A 7,214-nucleotide genomic window follows, 5' to 3' on the forward strand; every position below is an offset into this window, starting at 1 on the left:
TTGGCAAACGTTCAAGAAAGAGATTATTCCCTGTGCAGGTACTTTCAGAGCATAAAAAGATAGAAAATTTAGTTCATTTTACAGAGCTGGCATAACCCTGATACCTAACAAAGAGAAAACACACACTAAATAAACAAATTAATTAACTAATTAATTAAAACTACATACCAAGCTAACTTGCAAGCTGACAAAAATCCCATGTTTCCCCCCTCTCTTGGTTTCTCCTTTGCTTTATTGAAGCACATCCTCAAATGACTTCCTAAGAAAGAGTATGTGGGAAGTAAACTCTCTTAGTCCTTCTGTGTCTACAAATGTCTTTGATCTGCCCTGGTACCTAATGGACAGTTTAGCTGGGTATTGAATTCTAAACTGAAAGTCATTTTCCCTCAGAATTTTGAAGATATTTTTCCATTGTCTTTTGGCATCCAGCACTGCTGTTGAGAAATCTGGTGCCTTTCTGGTTTTCATTCCTTTGTAGGTGAATTTTTTCTCTCTCTGGGAACTTTTAGTGAACATCTTCTCATGTTCCTAGGTATTCTGAAATTTCAAAATCTTGTTTGTTCTTTACACTGGGGACTAGAGGAGATCTATTAATCTGAAAACTTGAGTTTTTTTGGTCTGGGAAATTCCGTCCAATTATTTATTTGAATATTCTCTCCTGCTTTCTCTCTTCTACCTAAAATACCTATTAATCAATCCTAGACCTCCAGCACTTTTTTGTGTCTTATCTTTTCTCTAATGAAATTCTGTTTCTTTCCCTTTCTGCTTTATTTTCTGACAGATTACCTTGACCTTAACTTTCCATCTTTCCACTGAATTTTAGTTATATTTTTTATGTCCAGGGACTTTTTTTGTTCTCTTAATTGTTCCTTTTTCATAGCACTACTCATGTTTCATAGATATAGTGTCTCCTTGAATTCTCTTTTTAAGTTCTCTTCTACCTATAAATTGTTTCTGTTTGCTTGGAGGTCTCTTTTTCAGTTTGTTTATCTTAGTTCTTTCTACTTCGTATTTCAGGTTTCCTCAAATAGCTTCTGGCTTATGGTTGCCCATTCATAGTTAAGAATGAAGCAGTAGAAAAGTTTCCTGAAAGCTTTGTGTACACAGATAAGAGGAACTGAATGGCAGGCTTTGTTTCAGAGTGAGCTGGTCTTTGTGTTTGGGGACTTCTAAATGTCAGCCTGCAATGTGCTTTACTCTAGGATACCACCTTAAAACCAGCTCTCCTAGTCTTCCTCAGACAGTTTCATTTCTTTAAAGAAGACCCTCCCTTTTAGTGGGGAGGAGGAATATGGGGAAGGGAATGGCAGAGCTGAGCACTCTGCATACCTGGCTGAGTATTCTGTGTACGAGGGGCAGAGAAATTTTTTGTCCCATTTATAGACTTTCAATTAGATCCCCATTTTCAGCCACATACCCACTTCCCACCCTTCATTGCACCGAGTATATCCACATCTCAAACTTCTTCAGGCTTCCATGGATGGCTCAGCTCCCATCTTGGCTGCAGATCCTGCCATGTGCCTCCAGCCTGCAGCATCTCCATCCTTCTTCCTCAGTCATAACTCTTCCATCAAACCACTCATCCAGAAATTTGTTGAGACTTCTCTTGTCCACAAAAGCCCTCCCCCCAACTCTTTTCTTTGGAAAGACTTATATTTATTATTTATTTATGAGACATTTCCGAGGAGGAGGAGGAGGAGATAAACCCATGTGCATTTGGTTGGCCATCACAAACTGGAAGTCCCACCTGCCTTGTAATGGGGGGTGGTGGGTGGTGGGCATGGGACTGGGTTCTCTTTTACAATTTTACATTTTTACAATTTTACTGAGCAGAGTGTGAAGTCTTTCTAAGAGATGACACATTTACAAGAAATTCAAAAATATGCAGAGAGATGCAAGGAAAACTTTTTTTTAATTACATAACACATTTGAGTGTGTTGATTAAAATATATTTTAAATATGAAACTAAAATCAGACATGTCCCTAAAGCATCTCCTCAGAATCTTAAACATTTCATAGAATATACTCAAGAAACCACTGGCCTAGTAAAAAGAGCATGGAATTGGGAGTCAAATAAACCTGATTCAGATCCTGGCTCAACCATCTGTTCTCTCCAAATGTTACTTCACTCATCGGTACCTACCTCCTTACATTACTGGGAGAATTGAATGAGACAGTATACATGCAAAGTACCTGGCACAGAACCTGGTGACTAGTAGGTGCTCAGTAAATGCTGATGACTATTCTTCCTCTCCACTTCATACTGAGCTTCTCACCACGCTCCACTTTGTTCTACACTATTTGCACCTCCCTCCTTCTCTAACTCTTTGAGAGTCTGCTCAGTCTTTAATGTTCAGATCACACATCCCCACATTTACAAAGTCTTCTCCCACCCTCCAGAAGGTTCACAGTTCTTTCTTCTGTGCCCCCACCCAACCCTAGCACTTGTTCACACCTCCGTTGTAGTTCTAATCTCTCTGCGACAGAGAGAGCTGTGTGCACATCTGTCCCTCTGCTGGAGAAGGATTCCCCAAAGGCAGCATCCTGATCTTGTTCCTAAGTTTCCCCCCAGCACCCACTGTGGTAGCTGACACATAGTAGGCACTCAATAAATGTTGGAATCTAATTGAATTGCAACAAACTAACCTGAATTAGGGACAGCCTGAAACAACGGCCAGGCTGAGACACAAAAACCAAGCCATGACCCAGAAAGACAGATTCTAACTTGTCCATGACGCAGACACCTTGTTCCTTTCCTGTAGGAGTTTCTGAGCTGTTGTCATCATGACCTCCGCCCCCAGTCCTGCCCATGTGCCAAACACAACACGTTCAACTCCGGGAGACAGAACTTTGGTTTGGCTCGTCCCTTTCCCCACCCCATGAGACAAGAGTCAGGAGGACCAGACAGAGCTCACCTGGATTTATGGGAACCCACTGGGTGGGGATAGGATTTTTCATCCTCCAGAATGACACGTTTTAGCTCTGGGGCTGGGCTGGGGCAGGATGCCTTCTCCGTTATTCTCCTTTGCCTTCTTGGGAAGCACATGACAGAGGAAAACATTTGGGGCTCTGGCCTCTCCCCTCTTCCTCCCTCTGCCTTCACCTCTGACACAGGCAGGGTCAGGCCACGCATCAAGCAAAACCTCTGTTTTGTGTCATATCTCTTATGACACTATCTGTAAGCGGGACCCTGTTCTGGGGCCTCACACACACTACCCATATTGGGGTCACTGGTGTCGTGAAGAATGCAAAGTCCCTGTCCTTCAGGAACCCCTGGTCTAATGAGGGGTGGGGTAGGGAGATACAGTATAGTCCCAGCCCTCGAGCTGCTCCCCAGCTGATGCGGTCACACCCACACTAGGGAATACCCAGTCCAGAGTGGGGGGCTGCGCAGGTGCACACAAGCATCACCCGAAGTTGAGTGGATACAGCCCCAGTCATGGCACCTACTGTGTACCAAGCATCTGACATATGTACATGGTCATACCCCAGGGGTGCGGTCTCAAAGCTGTGCTATCATCAAAGGTGGCAACCAAAAAATAACAATTTCAAAGTAACTCGGTTTGTTGACTTGAAATGCCTGAACCCGAACAAAAGGGCTTCATAGATCCCAGCGATGCTTCTTCAGTCTTCTTGCCCATCCGCTCTTCTCCCTCATACACGGCAGCTGCTCCCAAAGCCTCCTGCTCTCTTCGTCTTGCCCCTGCTCTTTCTTCTTCTCTCTATCCTGCCAACTCTATGCCACATTTGCCCAACGATCTTTCTGACAAATCAGCCCCTTCCTTAGAGGCCAACGGAGGCAAAGAAATCGAGTCAGCCAAGCCAGAATTTTCTCCAACGGGCAGGGAGAAGGGAATGCCCGGGAAAGAACACTCATACACTAGTAATTTCCATCCTGTCATATATATATATTTGTTGACACATTGTCCTTATTCTGTAGATGAAAAAAACTGAGTTTAGCAAGTAACACGTGACCAGTGGCTTGCCACTGATCCATGAGGCAAGAGGGACTTGAACCCACGCCTTCTGGCTTCTGTGCAAGGGGAGATGTGGTCCCTGAAAGGACAAATATCAATTAGCAGGGTGCCCAGAGTGAAGGAGTCGGGTGACTCATGGCTCTGTGGAAAGCATCTCCAGGGTGAGGCAAATTTTTCTTCAGTACCTCAGGATACGTATGTGTTTGTGTCTGTGCATCTGGGGAGTCGGTGAGGTGACCACGGGGAGTTCCCCTCCGCAGTTGTCCACTGCCCACACTTCCCAGTGTGGGAGGACATTCCACAAGGAGCTGCTCATTCCGGGGAGGTTCAGGGAGGACTGTGAGGATGCCTCCAACGTTAAGGAAGATACACAGGGTCAGAGTGGGCCCGGGGGCTCCTGGGGACCAGCCTGAAAGCATAATTCACTCACGGGCGTCGTGTTACAGAACGTGAAGGTTCTGTCTTCAGCAACACCAGGCTGGTGTAGCAGAGAATTTTGCCAATTTTACAATTGAGAAAACTGAGACCCAAAGAAGTTTCACCGCCAGGCTGACACCCAGACCTTCTGACTCCTTCCACAGCCTGCAGCCACCCCGGCTGCTGGGGAGGGGTAGACACACCTGTACCCCACACCCCCAACCCCCCTGCAAATGGTGCCTCAGACGGCCTTTGACACCTCCCTCTTTTCTTTCTGGAGCTCCCAAGTGACTCTGGACATGGGCTCCTCGGGGTAGACCCAGGGAGCTTGTCCAGCTGGCTCTTTCCTGGACTCCGCCAATGGAGGGATGCAGGCAATGACCACACTGTGGGGTGGGGATTTGAACGCTGGGCAGGGGACCGCTGGGGACCTCTTCCTGCTCTGCCACAAGCCCACACCCAGGGCGGTCTTCCTCCACTGGCCAGGAGGAGGTGGGAACATATCACAGGGTATAGAACCCCAGTGGGGGGAAGGGGACAGGACAGGAGGACAGAGGGCCCTGAACAGTTGGGGCACTCACGCCTCTCCTCCATGCCCAGCCCCCTTTAACTGGATTACCTTTGTCTTATTTGTCTACACTGACTGGCAAGCTTCCATCTGAAGAAAGGGTCCGGCATCCTCCCTTCTTTCTTAGGAATATCTTTGTACAGGGTTTGTTTGCAAGCATTTTCTGTTGTGCGTGTTTAAATCGGGATTTCCCTCTCCATTCAGGAGGTTCCCAGGTGGCGGATGAAGATGGGCCAGGGGAGTTGTCTCACCTTCACTGCTCCTGGGTTCCGCAGCTCTTGACCCCAGAAGTATTGAAAATCTGGCTTCTCCTTGAGGCCTCCGCCACTGGACACCTCTCCCTGCTCAGTATCTGAACTTTCTGAATCTCCTCTGTCTTTTACCTGCCGTGGTTCGACCCTGCCCGATTCAGATGCTACTACCAAGAGTTATTTCCCCAGTTCTTCCAGAAGGGAGTTTGCGTGGGATATCTCGGAGGTCCTCAAAGACACGGGCTGCCCCCGTGCCCTCGGACCTTCTCACAAGAGCTTGAGCACCCCTGGGTTCCAGGAGGGATTTTGCTTCACCTGCACGTCGGTTCCATGTCGAACGTAGAAGATGCCACTGAATGATGCTTGTTGGCAGTTAACTGCCTTTTCTCTTCTCTTGTCACCTCTGCACAGCTGTTAAACTCCATCGCCTCTTTTAAAGCCCTCTAGCTCCACTGATTCTGGCGGTGGAATGCCTGGAAGAAGGACCTTGGCCCTGGTCTTCTTTGAAGAAAGAATTCAGCAAAGAGATCAAGATTGTGAAATTGAGACAGTGTTTATTAGTAGCAAAGTACATGAGGAAGAGCATGTGCGGGTGAACCTGGAGTGAGCTGCTCACAACAAGGGTGGCTTAAGTTGCCCATATGGGTTTTCTGGGGTGTCTCTGGCTAATCATCTTGCTTGTGCCCATATTTGTTCTGACTCAGAGTCCTTCCTGGTGTGCACGTGCATCTCTCAGCCACGTGCATATTCCAGCACAAAGGTTTCTGGGAGGTTGACAGGACATATTATGGGCTGGTGACTCCTTCCTCCTTTCGTCCCTCCCCTAGACTGAGGACGCCTTCTGTGCAGGTGTCAGGCTGGGCTTTCACCTAATCAGGACCCGATGCTCCTGCCGGTATCTTGTGTCAGCAGGAGACCAGTTGCAACTGCTCAGTCTGGGGCCTATCTATCTCCTACCCCACCAGGACACTTCATCCAAAGACCGAGAGTACTAAGGGAAGCAGGTGTTCTAGTCCCTCACGCACCCTGCCCTGTGACCTGAGCACTTTGGGCGGATGCCCAAAGGTAGTGAGACCAGAGCAAGGATTTGAGGCTGTTCAGTTCACAGCTCACATTGGAGAATCCTACCCTGGAAGGAAGGCAGGGGGCTGGATTGGACGACCTTGGGCCCTCAGTGCTGAAGATCAGCGGTGGAGCTGCTCCTAGAGCCCCAGGTGTTGGTCAGCAGAGTCTCTTTTCCCTCCGACCTTCCAGGAAGACGTTCTTCCCCTCCTTGTGCAGGTCTGTTGACTGGTCTGTGAAGCAAACCCACGAGGCAAAGGAGGGAGCCAGAGGCAAGGAAGGCAGTGGGAAAACCAGCCCGAGATCAGAGGCCTGAACTCCATGTGTCCCCAGCATCACCATAAATCCAGACCCCAGCGCCAGCCACAGCAGGGAGTGGGCCCTGGGGCTTTATGAATGAAATGAGTGGAGAAGCGCCTCGAAGCCAGGGAATGCGCCCCACAGCCTGAGGCCTGAGCCCTGCCAGAACCACAGACAGTCCTCGGGACGGACGGATGGGGAGACAGAGTTGCGGCCCCACAAACCCACCCCCGCCACTCACCACGCCGTACATCAGGAGGGTTCCTCAGAGCCTCTTGGGGGGCCTGCGGGTGGCAGGGAGTTACCTGGCAACCAGGACTCTGGGAGGGAACGTTCCTCAAGGCCCCAGTTTCAAGACAAAGAAACAGCCCTGCCCTTAGGGAGCTCCGCTCCAAGGGGGAGACCCAGGCCTTCCTTGGGGTGTAGCAGGGGTTGGGTCAGGCTTGCTCACTGAGACACCTCAGGACTCCACCACAACTCCCTCCCCCAGGGCAGGGTGCGGCTGAGGGTGGAGACTCCGTGAATAAGCAGTGTTCCCAAGGGCTGCGCTTCCAAGACAAGTGACTCAGAGGCAGGGAGAGAGGAGAAGCCCTCACCTGGCCTAGTGGGCTCAGCTGCCCCGGCACCTGGGAGACTCCT

Source organism: Orcinus orca, chromosome 19 (genome assembly GCF_937001465.1).
Source record: "Orcinus orca chromosome 19, mOrcOrc1.1, whole genome shotgun sequence".
Lineage (NCBI taxonomy): Eukaryota > Metazoa > Chordata > Mammalia > Artiodactyla > Delphinidae > Orcinus > Orcinus orca.